This window comes from Pseudopodoces humilis, chromosome 1 (genome assembly GCF_049639895.1).
Source record: "Pseudopodoces humilis isolate 2021_Gansu_Grassland_sample_001 chromosome 1, ASM4963989v1, whole genome shotgun sequence".
NCBI classification, from domain to species: domain Eukaryota; kingdom Metazoa; phylum Chordata; class Aves; order Passeriformes; family Paridae; genus Pseudopodoces; species Pseudopodoces humilis.
This window is the reverse complement of record NC_142200.1, coordinates 73,018,664-73,038,564: the sequence shown is the minus strand read 5'-3', so window position 1 is coordinate 73,038,564 and position 19,901 is coordinate 73,018,664. Positions and strand designations below refer to the sequence as shown.

General features: G+C 38.4%; 1 protein-coding gene across 4 annotated transcripts in view; it reads left to right on the top strand.

Moving 5' to 3' along the window:
* Positions 1-19,901, top strand: part of CTNND2 (catenin delta 2) — a 712,671-nt gene that overhangs the window by 231,598 nt on the left and 461,172 nt on the right. Inside the window, exons 1-2 of one of the 4 annotated variants that reach the window (XM_088053643.1) lie at positions 9,891-10,086; positions 11,954-12,092. The exons of 2 other annotated variants lie outside the window; for them this stretch is intronic. The gene's annotated coding sequence lies outside the window, so the exon portion shown is untranslated. Of the gene's footprint in view, positions 1-9,890; positions 10,087-10,136; positions 10,210-11,953; positions 12,093-19,901 lie in introns of those variants that run through there. One more of the 4 variants, XM_088053646.1, reaches the window with a different exon arrangement.

The following is a 19,901-nucleotide window of genomic DNA, read 5'->3' as shown; positions in this document are numbered from 1 at the left end:
TCAGCCCTGCTGTTTCCTGATGGTCACTGAAGCCAGCACCCAGTGCTCAAAGCAGAGCTGGAATTAAGCCCCTGCACCCATGGGCTGGGGTGTGTGCCTTTTGTGGGCAGTGAATGTCTGGCACTGCAGCCTGTTGGTGTTGCACAGGGAATGGTGGGTCTGGCTTCCAGGCTGAATTGAAATAGTTGAGTGTTTTGGGGTCACTGGGGTTTTTGGCATGCCAATAACCTCCTGCCATATTTTGAAGTGGAAAGAGGCAATTAGAAGGCAAGTAGGATTTAAAAAATACACTCCTGTGGTTCATGCTTACTGCACTGTAAGTAAGTAGCAAGATAGAATCCCAACAGTGTGTGCAGAAAGGACAGTAGGTGTTATTTCTTCACAAAATATTGTTTCATTTGTTTGAGGACACCAGCAGAGAGATAACATGCCAACACAGGGAAGGAATATTGTGCTTGAGTGTTGCTGGGAATTTTGTTTTTCCTTAAGGGAATTGAATTTACTCTAAGGAAAGCAAAGTGGCAGAAAAGAATAAGGGAGTGATTGACAAGAGAGGAAGAAAATGATGGAGCTGCAGAGTAAAGACAAAGTGTTAAATTGATATTATTTAAATGTAGCATTGTTAAGTTATTAGAGTGAGTGCCTTATTGACTGAAGAATGTTAGCAGAAGTTTAAATAATGTAATTGGTCTGTTAATCATTGTCCAAGTTGTTTTTTCTTGGCCATACATAACAGTGTTTCTTGATTGTTGCAGTAAATATTCTACAGGTAGAATAGGAGGCCTTTAGTATTTGCTATGGCAATATATGACCATACTTCATAACTTCTTGTTCTACAAAATCATTTTATCTGCAATAAAACTTATGGTACAGATGCACTGTGTGCTTTTAGGAGGAAAAAACCCAAACACCAAAACCACACCAAAACAAAACCAAAACTACACCTCTGTATTTATCTGATTAAAAACCTAAACTGAAACTCCAGTAGCCAAGCAGGCATGATTGTCCAAAAGAATTCCCTGAAATAATTTGTACCTGATATGACTGCTGTAGCAAGGGAAGGTTAATATGCCTGTCACCTCAAAACGAATGGTGGGTGCAGTCATTAACAGGTGCCTCTCTCTTTCCTGGTAGTGTCAGTGTCTCATACACCTTTCTGAACATCAGATTCATTCCCAGCTTTTTATCTGTTCTCTATTTATCCCTCAGCCTCCACAACTCCCTTCTGATCAGGTTATTTTCCTTTGTGGCAATCATTCATCAGTTTATTCTGAGTACTTCTACAACTAAAAGAGAAATCCATTAAATCTATACAGCAGTTTAATCTCAACCAATAATTACTCATTAATCTTGCTGGAAATACACTTTTTCTTCAGCCTGTTGCCAAGGCACAAGCTTGAGGGAAAAAAAGTGAAGTATTTAATCAGTTTTTTTAAAGTTTGCTAATGACAAATTCTAGCTGACAGATTAAAAAATTAGGTCCACTGCATTGGGGTGCATTCAATTTTTAAGAAGTGATTAACTATATGCCAAGCTGTCAAAGAAATTTTACATGAAAAAAGAGGAGTTTCTAATATTGTTATGTCTCTGCACAATGATTTTATAATGTCCGTTTTAAATATACATGGAAAAAAATAAGTGAACACCACACAGTAATTTTAAAAAAGTTTTGTAACTATCAAAAGAGAAGCTCGAAACACCTTTTATGCTCATTCATACCCTCCCCCAATTTTTCTCCCATAGTTAGTCTTTAAAAACACTTCTGTTTTTCTCTCTAAAATTTTAATTACATCTGCTAGCTAATTGAATTGAACATAGATTTTGGCTTTTCTGTCCTGAAGAACTTTGACTTATTCTTTCTCTCTCATCAGACCATGGCTACATCCTGGGAGACTCAGTTTTCCAGTGCAGTTGGATTTGCTGACACAGATAGGTCATGGCCTACGTTGATTTAAAAGCCCTACACTTGCTAAATAATTCAACCTATTTTATGGCTACTTGCTTAATACCCAGTTTCTGTGGAGTTGGTAAAGTGTCTGACAAAAGGTCAAATTGATTGCACTATTTCTCTCTGTTGAACTTCTGCTGCTTCCTCATGATGCTGTCAGTATATTTTCACCTCTGATTGATTTTCTTAATTCAAAAATTGATGCAAAAAAGTCTTTTCTAATGAAAATATTGTTTGTCAATATTCTCCACTCCCTTTAGGGATTTCTGTTGTGTTGTTACTTTGATTACCAGCTCCTAACCTGTTTATATTCTGGTTTGCTTGGAAACCCAAATCTTAATTCTCCAAACCTGTAGTTTCATTTTAAAGACTTTTTTGAGAGCAGAAAGCAACCTCATGCTACCTGACCTGTACCGTATTTTGATATTCAGAATGAGAAGAAGAGCAACCTGTTGTGAGCAGCAAGTCTTTATTCTGGCCAGAGAGGAATTCCCAGATAAAAGGATATATTTCTTCTTTGCCTTGTGACACAAAGTCAGACTTTAAAAGCCTTCTCCTTGTTCAAAATGACTTGGAGGCTGAAGAAGTGACTGTGTAAGACTGTATATGACATACACCCCTGCACTGCACAAGTGCTTTGGTTTTGAGTCTTGAACTCTTTCTAGTTTGATAGAAAACCTATCATAATGTTTGACTATTACAAAACTTCAGCATCACAGATGTTGAACTTTTCTTGATGCTTGTATACATCATACAAGATGAAGCAAGTGAAGCTGCATTACATTGTTTTGTGTTGTGGTGATGAATAGTTTCTGCCACTGATCACCACACCAGCAATGGAGTAAATGGCTGTAATAACACATTTTTAAATTCCATTTGTTAGTTTCAATACTGATTAATCTTTTTCCAGTGCACCTTTAGACTTTCTTTGCATTCAAATGCAGCAACTTTTGAGGAACCTTCTATTCAAACAATAATTGCTAACTAAAAAAGATCCTGTCATTCAAGTGAAAATAGCCCACATTACCCAGTCCTCCAAGATTTTATACAGTTGAGCATATCCTCTCATTAATTTGGTTTTCCAGGATTCTGTACTGTTGAAGTTTAATAAGAATACACATGTAACAGAAACACCTTTCCTCTCTACATTTGTTAAAGTTGTCCTAGAAGGACATGAACTCGAACTCTGAACTGGCATCAAATTTGAAAGATGAAATTTTGATCAGGAAATCTTTACTAACAACTTGATGTGGGGGAAGTGAATTGGTAGTCCAAGTGGAGACTGGTGACAAGTGGTGTTCCTTGGTGATTGGTATCAGAACTGGTGATGTTCAGCATTTTTGTTGGCAACATGGGCTTTGGGACAGTGTTCACTCTTAGCAGGTTTGCTGATGACACCAAGCTGAGTGATATGATCAACACAACTGAAGGAAGGAATACCATCCAGCAGGACCTGGACAAACTTGAGCGGTGCACCTTTGCAAACCTCATGAAGTTCAGCATGGCCAAGTGCCAGGTGCTGCACCTGGGTCTGGGCAATCCCAAGCACAAATATAGGCTGCATGGAGAATGGATTGAGAGTAGCCCTATGGAGAAGGACTTGGGGGTATTGCTGGACAAAAAACTTGATGTGAATTGACAATATGCACTTGTAGCCCAAAGGCCAACTGTATCCTGAGACACATCAAAGGAAGCAGGACCAGCAGATCCATGGAGGTCATTCTGCCTGTCTGGTTCGCTTTTATGAGACCTTACATGGAGTGCTGCATCCAGATGTGGAGTCCCAATTAAAAGAAAGACATGGACCTGTTGTATTGAGTCAAGAGGAAGGCCCTGAAGATGCTCAGAGGGCTGGAGCACCTCACCTATAAACACAGGCCGAGAGATTGTGGCTGTTCAGTTTGCAGAAGAGAAGGCTCCAGGAAGACCTTATGGCACCTTCCAGTGCCTAAAGGGGTCCTACAGGAAAGTGAGAGGGATTTGTTACAAGGGCATGTAGCGCCAGGACAAGGGGGAATGGCTCTAAGCTGAAGGATGCCAGGTTTAGATTAGATATTTGGAAGAAATTATTTACAATGTGGGTGATGAAGCACTGGAACAGGTTGCTCAGAGAGATAGTTGATGCCCCATCTCTGGAAGTGTTCAAAGTCCAGCATGGATTGGGGTCTGAGCAACCTGGTCTGGTGGAAGCTGTCCCTGTCCATGGAGGAGAGGGTTGAAACTACATGATCCCTTCCAACCAAAACTATTATACAAATCTATGATTCTTTGTTCTTATACTAATGCATTGTATTCTGCATTTCTGGGCATCTAGTAGATTTTTCTCATGTTGTGAACAGGCAATGAAGCTATTCTGGATAACTTACCTAGAAGTAATGCCTATCAGCACACTTATTTTCTTCTGTTTTAATACAGATGTTCAAGATGAAATATTATAAACAAATTGCAGGCTACAAACTGGTCTCATTTGTGCTCATTGCAATATAGCCATGAATGCACATAGATGATAGAAACAGAATATTCTTTTGAGGAAAATTTTCTTCAATTTCTCCCATATTCTCTGCATAAGTCAACAACCAAGAATTGAAAACAAAGGGGGGAAAATCCCTAGCATCATGGCTTCTGTTTCCTGTTTTTATGCTCTTGCATTAAATCTATACGGCAGTAAGGAGTATTAAGTGGTACAGAATAGCACTGACCGTTGAGCACTGCCTATAGGAGGTGGGTTTTGTGGATTTCTTGAGAATAAGGTTATCTATCAGATCCCATGGTTCTGATGGTGATTAAATCATCAACAGAAAAAAACATGCAGATTACATTGTGGAATAGCTTTCTTCTTTTTTTCCCTTTTTTATTCCATCCCACTTCTCTAATACAGTGCTAAGAGCAGCTTTCTGTAACAAGGCTCTGCAAAGCTCAGGTGATCTTGCAGACACTTATGTTCTCTCCAAGATACTGGGATTATCTTCAGCATGCTTCTTGAAATTTTTTTTTGATTTCTACTCTGCGACTTAAAGGTGGCTCATATTCTGCAAAGTTCTTGCTGAGTGTTAAAAACATTTAGCAATTATGTTTTTCTCAAAGCTGCTACAAAGTAGTAGGAAATGTCTTAGTAGCTCTTCTAAGAAAGCTGGTTAGCAAATAAGCATGTTCCCTTCTTGTTTTCTGTTAGTGAATTGGTTATTCCCCCAAACAGGAAAAAAGAGTAAGTCTTAAAGACTCTGTGGCCTGTAATATTATTTAAAAATAATTTTGCTATTCATCGGTGTTACAGAACATAAAAAGCAAAAGTTGGTGGAAATGAGTGCTATCTACTGCTGTCTATTCAGACTCTGAAAAAAGGCTTTCTTCATTTATTATGAAATAACAAAATTCCCTGTTTATTCAATTGAGCTTAGTATGTCATGGAAGAAAAAACGTAGGGCTCTACAGGGCCACCATGCCCAGTATCACACAAACCCCTTACATACTCTTAGAGTGGTCATCCCCACAGGGTTATCAAATCAAGAGAGAAACATGAGTAAAATATAGTAAGAGATTCTGACAGAGGCCTGAGCTTCTGAAAAACATCTGAAGTTTTGCAGTATTTGCAGGACTATTTCACAGTAACTTAGAGCCCCAGACCTGAAAATGTTAGTAGAGAAAAAGGAAAGATTCTGGAGTAATCTCTGTCTACATATGCATAGATTGTCAAGCACAAGAACAGCAAAGTGTCCCCTAGAAAGCATTTAGGATGAAAGAAACTACCACAATTCAATACAGAAACCACCAAGGTAAATATCTTTATTATTTTTTTTCATTTAAATGAAATAATGTTATTTCTAGCTGGTACAGCAGTTTATCCTGTGAGTATTAGTGTTGGCTCACTACACACATTAAGGATAGCACAAGCTAACCCTTAACTCTGGCCTTAGTACAGCTGCCTTGAAATGTTTGCAGATGTATCTTTTCTGAAAATGTAGATTTTGGTATTGATGTTTACCATTCAAATTACAATGAATCCATCTAGGCACTACACTCTTGATGTTTGGAGATATTTTAAATGATTCCTGATGAGCCTACATGAAAAGAAGGGGAATGTGCATTTCTGTAGATTAAAGTGAAGTGTGGATGTTAGCATAAAAACACTGAATTGTGGTTCAGAGATAATGATTCATGTGTTGAATGAATGAATGAATGAATGAAAGAAAAATCATACACCTGATCTCCTTTCTCAGCATTCAAACTAAAATGCAGTTTTCCTTTTATTCCAGTACTTCAGGAATAAATTATAGTGTTTCTTTCTGTTTCTCTCTGTTCAAACTCTCAAAGTTTGCACAGCTTCAGCATACGAGTCAAATATCAACAGAGTATTTAAGGAGTTGATCAATTTTAAGTGTGTAGAAATTTCTGTGATTCAGAAAAAGTAGGTATTCTACCCAAATGCAGGAATGGTGTATGGGTTTGAAATGGGAATAGTGTTCCTCCACTTTCATCAATAAGTTTTATGAGATAGGACCCCTTTATATAAAGATAGCAATCTGCACAAATGTCAAATGATTGAACATCTCTTTCATGAATATGTCGCAATTCATATTAATGCCAATCATTGCTTTTGGCAATGAGAGTAAAATCCCTTTGAATTATATTGATAGGTTAAATTTCATTATTAAATATACTGCAAAATGGCCTGTGTGTTGTACACTGCTGCAATAGATGAAATAAATTTATAGTACCTGTTTTCTTATTTTTTAACAGAGCTTTCCTGAGGGGGTGATGCGTATTAGCTCATTGCAATGAAACAGGATGGCCGTTCACAATATTTTAATAAAAGAGAACATGCTCAGGCTGCTATGTAATTAACTATGCCTTTGAGATATTCTCGCATGTGGAGTAGATTTTTTTCCTATTGAATTGCTATTTATTTGTGAGCTTTAATGTATCATAAACGGTCTTCTTTCTACATCCTAAGCAGCACTGGAGAACAACAATATACTTTTGTAGTGCTCTCCTTAAATGACACTTACAGCTTGGCAGAGTTACAAGGAAGCTGGTAGGTTTGCCATTCAGGAATTAAAATAAAGGACTTATCCATTGCTCCCAGCAACATTTTACTTCCTTGAAATTTTAGAAATACAATTAACTGTTGGATTTTCCCCTTCCAAAAGTTTCTGGGATAAGTAGCTGATTGTGTCTACTACTACTATTATTATTATTATTATTATTATCATCATCATCATTATTACTACTACTACTATTAATATTATTATTACTACAATTATTGTTGTTTTTGTTGTTGAAGTTGTTATTACTATTATTATTTCATTGGTCTCAGCAGATGTTTAAAAGAAGTTTCTAACACTAAACCTCTGAACCAGCTTTGAACCAGTTATATGTTTCTTCTCTCCCTTTTGCGAGGCAGCTGAGGGCAACCCCTGCACCTGTGTCTGCCCCAGAAAAGATTGGTAGAAGAATGCACACAATCCAAGGCAAGATTGGTAGAAGCCAAGTCAGCTACTTTTTTGTCCCTTCAGACCTTGAAATGCTGCTTTTCCTTCCCCGACATGTATTCTGTGTCCTGTCAAATCAAGCAAAAGTGACCTCAGCTTCATTGTGACCGTTTGAGAGAAGGCTACTGAAGTGTGCAGTGAAATTTTATGGTTCCCAATCAGAAGTGGTAAATATTAGTGATAGGGGATGTTAAGTGCATGGTCATTGTGGTTCAGAGAAAGGGGTGGCTCTATATAGGTAGAAAGGAGCTGTTTTTTTAAGATCTGTATTGAATATGGAATTTTAAGAAAAGGCTAAAATGCAAGCCTGTAGTCCAGTCCCACAGCCTTTTACCTAAAAATTGGCAGCAAATAACAAAGGCTATGTGCAAGGAATTATTTTAAAATTAAAATGGGTATAAAAATTACATTAAAAACCTTGGGAAGGGCTCATTTTGGAGTCTAAGCTGACAGTTTATTCACATGAAGTATTTGAGTATGAAGCTTAATGTTTATGTGAAAGGGAGGGCTATTTTGCCTGACAGGATCTTTGTATAAAAAATACTGGAACAGTTGTTTCCGACCAGCATTCAGATCACAGAGGTGTTGACCAGTGAAGATGCATGTACTGAATAAGCAAGAAATTCTCAGAACCAAGTTAAATCTTTTTGATTTCAGCAGAATAATTGAACCGCTTTAACATTTGCACCATGACAAAAACCACCACCAATCTTTCATGGGCATAATTACACCTATGGGGGTTTGCCTGGGGTTGTAGAAATTTGTCATGAATATTGATTGAGTTTCATTTCCACGTTTGGCATCCTTGACCCAAGAGCTCTCAGACTTTGGGGTGCACAAAAAGTCTTGTTGCATTCAGCAGCAGGAATACTGTACATAGATTTGTTCCTAGTGACGTGCTTTGGAGCCTCAGAGTTGTCCCCACTGGAGGTTGGGCCAGGCACTTATCCCTTAGCTTGTGACCTTGCCAGCTGTTGCTTTGCACACATCTAAAAATTTGAGTGTAAGTTTTATTTTCAAGATGACTGTGTATTTTAAAGTTTTACAGCTTCAGGTCATACAGTCTGCATAGCAGAAGTTTAAAAGAAAATTTAAAAAGGAATATATGCCCCAAAATGTAATGTTTTGTATTGCAGGAGACTGATAAGACCCATAAGACTCTGATGTGCAGTTAAATTAGTTCAGTGTGAAGTTATGCATAGAATCACAGAATATCTGAGTTGGATAGGATCTACAAGCAACATCAACCCGTGGTCCTGCACACAACAGCCCCAAGATATCACACCATGTGCCTGAGAGCATTGTCCAAACCCTTCTTGAACTCTGTCAAGCTTGGTGCTGTGAACACTTCTCTAGGGAGCCTGTTCCAGTGCCCAAGAACCCTCTCGGTGAAAGAACTTATTCTAATATCCAGCCTAAACCTCTGACACAGCTTCATGTCATTCCTTTTGATCCTGTCACTGGTCACCACAGAGAAGAGACCAGTGTCTTCCCCTCTGCTTCCCTTCAAAGGGAAATTGTGACTGCAATGAGGTCTCCCTTCAATCTCCTTCAGGTTAAACAGACCAAGGGACTTCATACACTCCTCCTCTTTGAGCTTCCCCTCAAGGCCTTTCACCATCCCCGTGGCTCTCCTTTGGTCGGTCTCTAAAAGCTTACAGTCTTTTTAATATTGTGGCACCCAAAACTGCCCCTAGCACTGGAGGTGAGGCTGCCCCAGGGCACATCAGAGCAGTAAAATGCCCTCCCTTGCCCGGCTGGCCATGCTGTGCCTGATGCCCCCCAGGACACGCTTGGCCCTCCTGGCTGCCAGGGTACTGCTGCCTCAAATTCAAGTTGCCATCGACCAGGATCCCCAGATCCCTTTCCATGGCGCTGATTTCCAGCCTCTGGTTCCCCAGTCTATCCATACACCCAAGGGCTGCCCCGTCCCAGCTGCAGAATCCGGCACTTCCCCTTACTATACTTAGCAGGGTTGCTGGTTGCCCAGCCCTCCAATTTGTTCTCTAATAGCTTGTGCACTTCCCTTAATTAGAAAACCTATATGACTATACCTATGTGAGAAGATTGATCTGCACCCTGGTGGAAAAAAAAATAAACTGCTGAAGACGTGTGTCTGGGCCAGTGGCAGGGCCAGGGGCTACAGCCTGCCCCCGGCTCCGGGCCCCGTGTAACCGAGGGCTGTTTCCCCGAGCCGCTGTCGCGGCCGCTGCGGCGGGGGGCGGCGTGGGCGGGCCCGGTGGTGACGGGGGCGCCGGGGGCTCGTCCCGCCGTTGCCATGGAGCCCTTTGTGCCCGCGGAGCGCCTCCCCCGGCCCGCCCGCCCGCGCTGCCCCCGGGCCCGGCAGCTGCCGCCACTGCCCGCGGCCCAGCCGCGCCCCCGGCCCCCGCCCGCCTCAGCGCTGGGAGGCGCGGGCTGCCTGTTGTTGTTCAGCCCCGCGCTCTGCCCGCCGCTGGGAATGGCCGGCCGCCGCTGTTCCCAAGTTTCTTATTGTAAGTGTTAAAAGGAGAGGGGGGGGGAATTAAAAAAGAAGAGTAGAGCTGCTTGAGCCGCCGCTCCGGAGAGGAGGGAAAGTCGGCTCGGCGGTGAGGAGCCGCTGGGCGCAGCTGAGCTGATTCAGGAGATCAATTTACAAGTGGGCGGCAAAAGGTAAAGCCTTAAAGATGGATTGCTTGTGTGAGGTGGAATGGGAGTTTTTGTGGAAAGGTTTATGACTTGTCTTAAAACGGCACTTTTGAATGTCTTACGGGTGTTTTTCTACTTCAAAATGCTGTAAGTTTATTACCCAAAAGCAAATAGGTAGCATAATCGGCCACATTTTAGAGTTCACAGTAAAGGCAAAAAAGTAAATGTTGCCCTTTAGTATCTTATTTCCCTCAAATGCCTCTTGTTCTTATTCAGCAGCACTTGATTTGACCGCGGTTATTTCTTGGTGCGAACCTGTTGCTTTGTACTTTCACCCTAGAAAATGTTCTCAGTAAAACACCATATACTCTACTGATGGCTCTCTTTTCAAATTATAGTCTTAAGTAGGTGAGAGCGAGATTTGCATTTTTTATAGTTATATTTAGTCTTTCAGACTTTGCTAAGCGTTTCAGGTAGATTTTTTTTTTTTAGGTCCATCAGCTAATTTGAAATTCATTACAGATAGTAAAAATAATGCACTGTTATGACCTGCTATTTTCATCTGGTGCTTCCCAAGTCCTAGAGAAAGGTGTCTGACTGTTCAAGGGATTAAATAAATGAATTTCATGTGGAAGTCAGTTGTGTGGAAAAAGTCCCGACAGCCTTCTTTGACACAGAGCTGTATACTTGTTAAGGTAACAGTTCAGTAGTTTGATCTTGTGGCTGAATAAGTGAAATACATAAAATGTAAAAACAAACCACCCTTCCTTATGTCTAGTACTTTCTACCAACAACAAAAAAAAAGTGGTTTTAGAGCATATTGCTTTTATGTATTTTTCTTGACTCTGAACAGTCTAGGAATGTCTTAATGTGGGGTAATACTGTTTACTAGGTGATTGCATTTGTGCGATTAAAGGAGTAAACATGTATCCTCACTGTCCCTAAACTAGGACACTCACGAAATCCACAAGGACTGAAATACATGGCTTTGAGGGAATTTTTTCTGATATAGTTAGTTTTTAATCACTTAAAGTAGGAAACAAAAGGTTTTCTAGATCAAAATGGTACAACTATTCAATGTTAAGCTAAGTGCTGGGGTGTTTTGTGGTGTGGCCTTGTTTTGTTTGTTTTTCCCTTTTTTTTCCTTCTGGTAATCTTGAGTATTCATCTGTTAAAAAAATCTTTCTTCAGATGTTCTCATCTTTATTAGACCAATAGAACTACTGTAATTACTTCAAGATGGAATTTTATTTCAAAAAAGTTTAGTAAAACAAATTTAACACTTGCCTAGTAGTTTAAGTGTTGTGTGCAGTTGATCCTAGCTTTTTCCTACTTGATCCAACTAGTCATTTTAACTAGTTTGTACCACCAGACTGATTTTAGTAAGACTGCTTAACTTGTTCTGTGGTATTTTTCAGTTGATTGTGGTGTCTTAAAGCATGCTCATTTGCTGTAGACTCTTTCAGTAGCTTTCTAATTGCAGACAGTTTAATTTAGTGGCTTCTGAAGTCATGTGTGGAAACTGGGTACATTCTTCCTCTCCCTCCTAAGATATGCTGCATAAAGGCCCCAGTTGGTCTCAACTGTGGGAAGAACATTAAAATTACTTAGAAACCGTCATGGAGTGCTCATAAAGCCTGTGGTGTCAGAGCAGTACCTGAAGTTGTTACAGCAGTTAATTCCAGTCTCCTTTTCTAAAGCCCTCTGAGGCAGGTGTAGAAATAAAAATTCTGTGAAGTTCCTAATAGAGTGTGCTCTCAGTGGAACCTCCTGCAGTTGATAAATATTTCAAAAACCTGTAAGTTAGTGATACATTTTAAATGCACTGCTAAGCTGAGATACTTCATGGTCCTTTGCATACATATTTGCATTATTCATTTGTGCTGTGCAGGTAGATAATGGGCCAAATCTATGTTTTGCATTACTCCATTGATCTCTGAGTAACTGAGCTACATCAACCGTATCTGTACATCTTGCTTTTTGGAAGTCCAAGGCAAAGTCGGAATTACTTTGGTGATTTTATTATACAGGTAAGAGTTGTTTATATACTAATTATTAAAGTTCAGTAGCTTAAGCATTTCCTCATTAAGATAATTGTATGCAGAAGGTATAATTTTATTTTTTTTCTTTTTCTGAAAATCAAACCCATGGTTAGTGTTTTAGTTGCTGAAGTGACTGAGAGATGTGATAAAACAGCTTTTTGTCATTGGTGAAAGTTCATCCTAATAACCTACTAACTTAGAAGTTCTTGACACACTTCTTTGTACCATGCTACACACTCTCTGCATGTTTTAAGTAGCCATACATGCCTTGGTCCATGATACTGATGTGCTGCATTTGTGTGTATGAATGTATACAAACTGTATATATATATCTATTTTAAATACTAGGTACTTGCTTTAACTTAGAATGAGAGGCAGAGGTAACAGAAAATGGAAAGCCTTGATCTGTCAGCATGGACTAGATTTAAAATGCTGACTCTGAGCAGGTCATTCAGATGGCAGAGTATATAATGCATTTGATGGAAGCTACTATCTCTGCATTTAAATTTGTATATGAAAGAGGTTATTGCTTGTGGGGGAGCTTTCTGTCTGTCTTTCTTGCCTGCCTGCCTGCCGTAGAAATTTTAATGTCAAATTTAACTATTTAATTTTAAGATCCAGAGACATCCTTTCAGAAGCCCCTTAGCATGGAGTTCATACTATTATGAATACTTTCTGCTGGAGGTCAAGGCCCTTGTGTGGCATTCTCAGAATGCTCATTCCAGTAATTGGCTTTTGGAAAAGCTAACCTGAAAATTAAAGCAGAAACTTTGTTCTTCTACCTGTGAACATATGAAAAGCATCTCTGTCAGTGTTGAGTGCTACAAAATGTGCAGTTTTAGAGATCTAGAAGAAAAAGTAGGTGGAAACACAACTGCATGTATGTCAGTTGAAGTAAGGGTATACGTAACACCCTTGTACACCCTGTGTCTAACATTTTCTAGTGACAGTGTGCACAGCCAAGTTATTCAGCAAAAGTCCTTCCTTTTATCACAACAGAGTGAGCAAATCAGAACTTGGGAGTCAATAAGAAAAACACATATTTAGGATGCTGCCAAGGAATTATCACCATTGTATGTAATTCCTGTTAAGACCAGATCTAAAAGATTTATTCTCATTGAATTGACACATGTTGAAGGCAAACAACTTTTGCAGCATTAGCAGTCATCAGAGAAGCTAAGACTTGGGACACCTCTCTCTTCTGTTCCAGAGAATTCTGTAAAATGCAATAAGCATTTATTGACAGTTTCTTCTAAAAGTATAGGCAGAGAAATATTATCTTTTTGAATTGTTGTGCAATTACATTAAATTGTTTGGTGATCAGCAAGCACTCAGATGCCATCATGTTTTCAGGTTTTTTTCCTAGTTCTGGCATCAGTTTTCCTGGTAGTGATGAATATTGGTTCATTTTTTTTTTAAGAAATCTTGAGTTCTTTTAAATAGTATTACCACTGAGCAGGAGTATACCATGTGTTTAAGATATTTTGATTGTGTAATAAATAAATTAATACTGATTATTGCCAAATTCTCTTAGATTTGTTCAAGTGTTGTGTAAGGATATCTACATGTGGAGTGGTACCAAGCATTCAGTTTGGAAACTGAGGGCAGAAGATGCCTTTGCTTTCTAGTATGTACAGGCTCTCATTCTAGTATATTCTCAGGGCTATTTCGCTTGGAACAGGCACACATTCCTTGTGATGTTTGCATGCATGGTGGCTCAAAGATGTCAGTTGCCATGGTGGGAAAAGGGTAGGCTGCTTATTCTGCCTACTGGATGGCCCAGCAGACTATAAATAAGTAACAGCATCTCTTCTACAGCCTTGGTTGTGCAGTTGCTCATTTCTGTTTTGTGAACCCACTGCACAGTTGGAATTTGTAGTAAATCTGAAGTCTAATTAAAGTTTGAGTTTGCCTTTCTGTGTTTCCAACTCTTCTTAACTGACAGAGTTCATGAATGTGCAAAAGGGACATGCCAAAATCTGATACAAATCTCTTGCACAGAAGATTAAAATGACTGCATAATCAGTAATATCAGAGGGGTGTGGTTGACTAATATGTAGAAAACAATATAAAAGTGTAGAGGTAATATTACACACTTTTAGTTTTTTTGAAGTTAATTTAATGACCATCTTCAGAAGGATCAGTATTTTATTGCTGAGCCCAGTCTAGCATGAACCTTCTAATCATGCTAATGATTAATGATCGAATCTATCTTTTAGAGTGTTGAAAACATTAGTTGTCACAAGATGGCCTTTAAGCAATAGAAAAGTCAGCCTGTTGCTGGAAACTAACTGAGAAAACCTAAAACATTCTTCTAATGCAAGAGATGGTTGATTTACAACAGATAAAGACAAAGAATTAAAATAGAAGGATGGCAGAGATTTAAAACAAACAAACCCATCCTAATCCCAATAAAGTTTTTCATTTATTTTATTCTAATTTTTTTTAAAGTTACAGTGCTACCTGTCTGCCCTGCCCTGATTTCAAGTTAGATTTCTCTTGATTCCCCGGCTGACTCTCTCAATTGGCTTCTTATGTGATAAAAATTGAATAGTCAAATTTCAAATTGAGAGTCAAGCATGTAAATGGCAGCTTTCTGTGAGGAGTGGGTTCTCATCTTTGTCCTTGGTCTGTGCTGCTTTTCTCCACCTCCGTCTGCACAGTGGCTCTGTTGTTTTTCATTGCCTGTCTTTCTGTGGCATTCAAAGCCATTATGTGTTCACAGCTCTGTACTTCTGAGCTATGACTCTTTTAAAATAATTCCCACCTGATACTCTGTCACATGGGTAAAGTCATTCAAAAAAGCTACTGTTAGCCCAGTCCCTGCCATTAGATGGGGAGAGAGATGCTCCTCAGTTCTTATGTGAAATTCCAAGCCATTAGGGAGGGAAATTCATATCTGCTGAGTCAGAGGAAATATTTTTAGTGATCTATCTCTTATCTATCTCTAGTACCTTTTTTTTTTTCCCTAGTGAACTTGATATTAAGTCAAAGCCAGAGGTTCTCAGATGGTTTAAAATGAGGTATCAAGATCTGCTGAAATTAGTGGAACTTGGCTTACTTATCAGGAGGTGGGTCTGTGTTGGGTTGCCTTAGTTGTGGAAGACTTGCCTGAGCTGATAGAACCCGTATGTTTTATTGTGTTCTTGCTGAAACTGTTACACAGCTGCTTTAAGTAAGTTCAGCCATGGTAAACTACACCACATATATCCTGTGGAGGAGGTTAAATGTCACCAGCTTTATCTGCGTAAACTGTGTTTGAAATCATGTGCTCAGAAGGATGTAATTAAAAGAGGAAAGAAAATAATACATAAACTGCAAAAATTCTTGGGCTTTCCTAAATAATTTTTCAGCATCCTCACCGTATTTGTTCCCCTCTAAACAGTCGTAAGGGTAGACATTGGCACTGATGTATTTTGGGTTTAATGTTAACCAAGCACAGATGCCTAAAAAGTCGTTTCCAGTAAATGATTTGCTGGTGCAAGGATCTGATGAATAACTTGCATTCTTTAATCTATGAATTGAACAAACATATAGAAAAGAATTTAGAACAATTTTATTTTAACATAATTGTTCCTGTATGAGATTATTATTACATGTGAGTATTGAGTAATCGTATTTCCTTCTTCATAATTCTTTTTCTGCTTCAGTTAACTGTAAGGCTATATATGCTCTGTTCCAGCAATGATTTGTGATTTTCATTACAAATAACAGAGCCTGTGTATTCAATACCAAAATATTAAATGTATTGAAATTGTAGTTACAGAGGTGGAGAATTTTCCTTCAGCAGTAGCACAGTGGAGTGTCTAGATTTCTCAGTCATTTTTGGCATATGAGTTGCTTGCATCCACTTTTTGAGGTCATTTTACCTCCATTCTCCCGTTACTGCTCTAGTGATGTGCTGGCAATCCATGCTTTGGTTTGGTTTGTGGGTTTGTTTTTCTGTGGTTTTTTTTGGTGGGCTTTTGGTTGGTTTTTGGTTTTTGGTTTTTCTTTGGGTTTGTTTTGTTTGTTTGTTGTTTTGTTGTGGGTTTTTTGTTTGGTTTTTTTTGCCTGTGTTTTTATGACTAGTATTCAAATTTTGTTTCATAGATGAAATATCTACTTTGTTCACTTTTCAACTGTAATGTTGTTAGTGCTCTGGCTACTATATGTACTTTGTTTCTAATAAGTATTTACCACAAAAAAAAAAAAAAAGTTATTTAGACATGTTTTTAGTATAAACTGGGGTTTTTCAGGTGCCATTGTCCCTCTTAAATACGCTTCTGCAGTTGTTTTAAAGGCCATGTACATAAACATACAGTGCTGAATTATATGAAGAATGGTAATCAAAACTAGCCATGTCCAAATTAGCTCTGTATTTAAACAGGAACTTTACTTGGAATATGCATCTATATATTCTCTCAGTGCTCTTCAGACGAGTTGCCTGTCTTTGAAGAGTGGCATTTCACACATTAGTCCTAACAAACTGTTATTTTCACAGTATCTTTTAGTTTGACTGTTATTTTCACAGTGTTTAATGGTAGTTTAAAGGATATTTTAAAGTTACTGTTAAATTATCATAATGAATCTGTGCAGCACATCATGAATAAGTTATTTCTAATATCATATGAGCTGTCCTGGCTTATACTGAAAATTTTGTACAAGAAGAACTTGCAGTAAATCAGACACATGGAGTAGGCCAGAACTTCATTTGCTTGGTAGCTGTAGCTCTGTGCTGAAGAGCCAACACTAGATCACAGCTTCAGGGAGGCAGGTAAGGGAAAGGGTGAAACAAAAAATTAAGTCTTAAAAGGTGGTGGTGATATTTTTCATTTGGACATCTAGCTGACATATTGGTCCTCCCAACTAAAGAAAAAAGGCTGCTTTTATCTTAACAGAGCAATAAAAATGTGTAGGCATATCCAAGGGAAGATGAAATCAGAAAGGTTTATAGAACCATCACATGTTGTATGAGATACAAAGCACATTTGCAATGTCCCTGTAGGCATCTTAGGACTGGGTTACCCTCAAATGGAATGGGCAAAGTTCCTCTTTTTCCTGTGGACTATGGCAATACACTATGTTCTGGATTACCTGAAAGCATTCCTTGAAAGTTACGGGATTTCCTTTAATGGATAAACTCCTGTTATAACAGCTTCTTGACACTTGTATCTTTAGGCTCTCTTCTTTAGCCTATCATGACAGAATTTTTGTTTTCCATGTAGACAGTTTGTTCATGTGTTGGTGGTGACTTGCAAACAGACACAATAGCATTGCTCCAGAGCACATGCATTACACATATTAATTTACCTCTTTGCAGAAAATGCTACCTGAACTAATATTCTGGAAACACCAGGAGTCTACTTCAAGTATATGAAATTTTATTTTTAGCCTTGCCATCTGGAAAGACACAAGGCATCTCAGCCTTGTGAACGTGCTTGGTGATGTTTGGGGAAAAATAGAGGGAATAAATTTGGGTGTGGCTCCTTTGTCATCCATGTTCCTGCACTGCTAACATGAAGACAGAAGTGGAGGTGTTTTATAGGATAAGATGCTTACTGTTTTAAGGAATAGCAAAATTCTGCATACTTTGGAGTGTAAGCCTTTTGTATGATATGTAGACAAGTAAGTTACAAAGCAGCTGCCCATCAAGTGTTCACAAGTGGAGGACAGCCCCTTACATTGCAACTTGAGGCCATTTCTGTTACCTGACCTGGATGGTCAGGTTCCAGGTAAGCTGGCAGCATCTGAGCTAAAAAAAACATCTTGACATCACTGACTTGAGTTTGCATTTCTGTGCTTTTAGAGAGAGTAAAATCCAGAAACAAGTTGACAAGTTTGGTTAGTGGGCTAAGCAGGCAGTGTTTCTGGGAGCCAGGTGATGTTAAAATCAGATCGCAGTTAAGTGTTTATGTGCTTTGAAGTGTTTCATTGGTTTATCTCAGATTGTTGAGGAAATGTCAGGCAGTTGGGAGGTTGTCTGTTCTGGTAGGCAGAAGCATGTCTTTACTTCCATTTGGTCTCCTGGCTCTGAGAGTTACCTCCTTTGGCTTATGCAACAGAAGGTTTTCTTTGTCACTACTTTCTTTTTGCATTTTTCCCCAGGAATAATTGGTGCATTGTGAGTAAACAAGTACAGCAGTGATTCCAGCAGTGCTGCACCACTTTCTTCTCCCAAATTTTTGCTCTGTGTCCACTCCTGCCATTCTGTAACAATGTGCTGTGTATGGGTCTTGCTATGTTCTTGAAGAGTTTTCTGAGTTAGGGGTGTAATTTTCTTGTCTGATATTATATATTAAACCATTTCTTATGTTTTTCATTAGGAATTGTGTGTCTGAAATTATTTTATAATGAAAATCTGAGTTCTTTTTGAGTTATTGAATTGGTTAGAAATTGCATGTATGGCTGTGGTAAACGCAGCATTAGATATAAAATATTAGATATAAGCAGACTCATTTACTCCTGAACAGGAATGTATGTACAAGTAGCACTTGCATCCATCTGAATAAGGCTTTTTGTCTCTATATGCATGAAGATTAAAGTGTGTTTTGCATATTCCTGTGTTTTGGTTTTTTTTTTTCCAAACAAAATGTGACTTGTTTGCTGTTCCATTTACCATTTTGGGTATTATTGAATTCTTCTATTAGTGTCCTGCTATAAGTCACTGTTTCACATACTTAAAATCTATGACATTATATGAATGTCGGTATCTCATTACATTGCTTCCTTCTGTAGTGTGTTCAGGGGCTTCAGCTCAAAGTCTGGCAGCAATAATCTCAACTGTTTACCTAGTCTTATTTTTACTTCTTTGCCATCTGTGTTGTAATGCCTTAAAATGAAAATAAGCTTGGATAAATGTAAAGGCAGTTTCCGGACACTTGTTTTTGGAAATAACTACCTTGGGTTAGGAAGGTACACATCATACAATAGGGATGGCTGTGGCATAGCTGCAGGATATAGCAGATAAAGAAACTGCCTGGTTGGCTGTGACCTCCAGATAGACTCTGTTTAGATATCGGATATCTGTTTAGACAAACTCTGAAATGCCTTATAATTAGGCTTTTATTGTGCATGGGCCTCCTAATGTAATCTTTTAACATTTTTAAGACAGGAAGGAGACGGGACCTAAGTTTTAATTAGTACTGGCTCTTGTAAAACAGCTGTCCATAAAATCAGTGAAATTCCTATTTTGACAAAGGTGTATTTTTCAAGCTCTTACACAACCTCCTTGTGTGGGTTGCTGTCTTTGCTTCCTTTAAACTTTTAATTTTTAATATTCATGAGATGCTTTAAAATAATATTTTTTTTATTTGGAGGGAGAAGTCAGATACAGATTTGAGACAGCTTTGGGACTTGGCATTTTATGATTGATTTTTCTGAATGGCAGAGTAGGTTTATTAAAAAAAAAAAAACCAACTCAAACACACTCTTCCATTTAAAAATCAGTATATTTGAAAGGGAATTTGGAAAAAAAAAAAAATACAAACATTGTGAAGGGATTGAAAGTTTTTCTGGGAATGAGAGGCCCAGTCATTACTGTTTGGCAGCACTGTCCTTATTGTTTCAGAATATCTTTGTGCATGACATAATATTTTTTTTTAATATATAAGGGAATTAATTTAATTATGATTTTTTTCATTCACCATCTCATACTGATTTTAGCTCAAGTTTTGAAGCATGCACCAGTAAGACACAATATAACTTTGAAAAACAGTATTTTTAGAAAAATATTAGTTTGAAAACTAATTAAAAAAAAAAATCAGTTTACAAACAAAATCAATTTGGCTCAGTTTACCAAAACATGAGCAGGATTCA